At 36.6% G+C, this 3,837-nt stretch overlaps 1 protein-coding gene across 2 annotated transcripts in view; it reads left to right on the forward strand.

Moving 5' to 3' along the window:
- Positions 1-3,837, forward strand: part of LOC116852449 (uncharacterized protein C1orf112 homolog) — a 202,655-nt gene that overhangs the window by 9,733 nt on the left and 189,085 nt on the right. The gene's annotated exons all lie outside the window — the stretch shown is intronic.

A 3,837-nucleotide genomic window follows, 5' to 3' on the forward strand; every position in this document is an offset into this window, starting at 1 on the left:
AGCGTAACTTTGAAGCCTCTTAACTCGAAAAGTACTTAACGAAAAAATACTTAAGTATAGTGTTTTGGAAAGCTCTCGAGATAAGCTACAAGAATATACAATAAAAAATAGGGGTATCCATTTAAAAACATCATTATGACCTTGACCTGATCTTTATGACGCAACTCAAGGTCAAACTGCTAACATCATAAAATAGATCTTTTTAAACCCTACAACTTTTGTATTTAACATTTTTTTATACAACGCTTTGTTTTCGAGATATTCAGGTGTTCCGGTATATAATATTCACCCTGTATATATATATATATATATATATATATATATATATATATATATATGTGGCTTTGCATCGGCGTCGCAATGTCCAAATCCGTACATGTTTATGCCAGCCAATCGCTCAGTAGCTGGTCACATGACCAAGTTGGCGATTCTCTGTACTAGAGGTTCTCTACGAAGAAGTCAATGGGTGCTTTCCAATTGCTTAATATATCTTGACACACACGTACAAAAAACCAGTTTATTGGTTACATATTATCTAAAATATCTTGTAAGATAATATGCAACCAATAAACTGGTTTTGTGTAACACAGTGTACGCAACTGGAAAGCATCCAATGACGTACATACATAGACCAAGCATTCCTATACTTCTATTGTAGCAGAGAGTGAAGCCGGAAGTTGACAGTCTAAAACAGAGTAAGAAAGTTGATTTGCCCCTAATGCTTTCTTATCCTATCGTATAGAAAGAATATGGCCGCTATCAAGCTATCAAGTGCTATATATAATTTAGTGCAGAATTAAAAGAATAAAACCGTATATTTCACTTATCTCGACATAAAATTGATATTTATAATATTTTATGTTGTTTATAAATCATCACAGCAATTGCTTTTATCCTGTTCTCACTCTGCTGTCACCTGTCTGAAAAAGGTTAGATTATTATGACGGGATACAGTTCTTAGATCAGATTTAGTGCTGTAAATAGTTCTATTTAGTGCTGTAAGTGCTTCAGAGCGACGAATGGATCAATCACATTGTTTTATTTAGCATAGGCTGCATTCAGCAGACTCAATAGTTGCACAACAGTTGAGTAATTTGTCAATGTAATTGGTCTAGATTTAGGGATCTAATAGCAAGAACCAATAATCGTTGATTGCTCACTGAGCGCTTTTTCTACTGAATGCGCCCATATTTGCAGTGTTAAACGATCCCTTCTTCTTGACAATAATATAGAGTGAGAAAACATATAGAGGCAAATCAACTTTCTCACTCTGTTTTAAACTGCCAACTTCCGGCTTCATTTTATGGATAGAATGCTTGGTCTATGTATATATCGTCGTTGGAAGAAGTCCATTAGTCCCGATCTACTATGGGTGCTTTCCAGTTGCGTGCACTGTTACACAAAACTAGTTTATTGGTTGCATTATCTTATAAGATATGTTAGATAATATGTGATCAATAAACTGGTTTTGTGTACGTGTGTGTCAAAATGTGTTAAGCAATTGGAAAGTACTCAATAGGTGTAGTAAGCTTTAAGTCTTAAGAAATTGACCAATCATAGTGGAATTATAGAGGAATAATTATGATTGGTTAATTTATTACGGCTTAAAACTTACTACACCTTGTAGATCGAGACTAAGGGCTATCGCATACAAATTGACATAACTGCATATGCATAGCATAAGATCGTATGGACCAATGAGCATCGAATATTAAGCATCGAACACCAATATGGCGACTTAATACTCGATGCTCATTGGTACATACGGTCTTATGCTATGCATATGCAGTTATGTCAATTTGTGTACGATAGCCCTAATAGGTACCCATGGACGTAGGTATACATGGACCCTGCATACGGCCAGAAAAGTGAAGCCAACATGTAGAAAGAGACCATAGACATAATATACATAGGCCGGTATTCATAATCAGATCTTATATTTAATGCAAGATTCACATCGCGTCTGATGTCCGACGTACGACGTCCGATATCCAATAAAAGAATAGCTTTCTAATGGAGAATTGAATTCTATATAAAGGTCGTTCTATATTAGTTGCAAGTCGATTGCAACTCTTGTTGCAACAGCCAATCAGAAGCGTCAATAGCACCATTGATGCTTCTGATTGGTTGTCGCAATAAAAATTGCATCTGCTTGCGATCGGCTTGCAACTAATGTAAAACAACTTTTAGAAAGCTGTTCTCCTATTGGATATCGGACGTCGTACGTCGGATATCGGACGCGGTGTGAATCCTGCATAAGACCGTCTTAAGTTTACCTTCAGATACTCCATAGCCAATAAAATGATCCGTACAGCATATGAAGATGAACTTAAGATGATCTTAAATATAAAAACCGATTATGAATACCAGCCATAGACTCCGCATACAGTCAGAAAAGAGAAGCCAATATGTACAGCCCCTCTGTTCTCTGTCTCTTTCTGCACAGACAAAGTGCAATAACATTTAAGTAAGACTTTTATTTGCTAGTCTAGTCGGGGTGTTGTTGCGCTCTATAATATTATGGAAACGAGAAATGGATGCACGCGCAACAAAAAAGTGACAAAATAGAAAGAAAACTATAGCCCCTCTATTATCGCTCTCTTTCTAGATTGGCTTCACTCTATTAGATGACAGAACATAGGGCATTCGGAGTCCATGTATACTATGTCCATGTAGGTACCCTGGGCTGCGTTCCAAAACTATTCGATGGGTAAAGTTGCATTTAATTAACAAATAAGAACAAAGATAACGAATTTATTTATCATGATTGATCAATTAAATGTATTCTACTCACCGAGTAAAATTTTGGAACGCAGCCCTGAATGCTCTCTCTCTCTCTCTCTCTCTCTCTCTCTCTCTCTCTCTCTCTCACTCACTCACTCACACACACACACTCTCTCTCACTGGTTTCTTTCTTATTCCAACGCAGCATTCCAGTGCATCCGAGTGACGTTTCCGAACGCACTTTGAGTCACTCTTATGTGTGGTGGCGTTGATGTTCATTCGAGTTCACAGATGTCTATACTAAACTAGATTGCTAACACCTCTACACCTCTGTACATTCTCCCGTCCGACAATGACTTTGTTTACACGGCAGCTTAAAACCGGTTTAGTAAGTACCGTAGTTAGTGAACTCTTGAATCCGCTTGAAGTATATTTCTAGATCTAAAAGAATATACCAATCGGATGCGAGAGTTTACTAAATACGATTATTACTAAACCGCTTTTAAGCTGCCGTGTAAACTTAGTCAATGATATTAACCTTGAGAAATGAATTTATGGATCCTAGGAATTTTTGAAGGTTGCCAACGTTGTCCTCTCTTTTTTCATGGATTTTGTCCGCTTATTGATTATTTCTCCATTATTGCACTCTGATATAGGTAATTATAATTGATCAATCACTTATTTTACAAATTTTTTACTGTAACGTATTTCACTCTGTATAGTCGCAGACTTAAAGGTTGGTAGGTCGTTTTTAGCAAATTTAGGAACGCATTCCGACTTCAGAAGAAGGAGAGTCGCTGCTCCGTCTGCGGGGCACGTCTGCGCAGTGATTAACTACGATAGGAGAGAAATGACATATACGTAGTGTCATAAAAGTAAACACAACGTTCGCGTGGGAAGTGTTCCGCAGGACTCGCCGTGACCGAGCACCGTGGATTACACGCAAATATAAAGATAAGTAATAAATTTCATTATTCTCACATTCTGCTTGTGATATTTATTTCCTTCTGCAAAACACAAATATGACAGATATTAAATGTCCTACATATATAACAATTAATATTATATTACAAACATAATTTATATATTTTTTGTAATGAAATCTATTACTTA

This window comes from Odontomachus brunneus, unplaced genomic scaffold (assembly GCF_010583005.1).
Source record: "Odontomachus brunneus isolate Ranch 3 - 2012 unplaced genomic scaffold, Obru_v1 Obru_scaffold_225, whole genome shotgun sequence".
Taxonomy (NCBI): Eukaryota; Metazoa; Arthropoda; class Insecta; order Hymenoptera; family Formicidae; genus Odontomachus; species Odontomachus brunneus.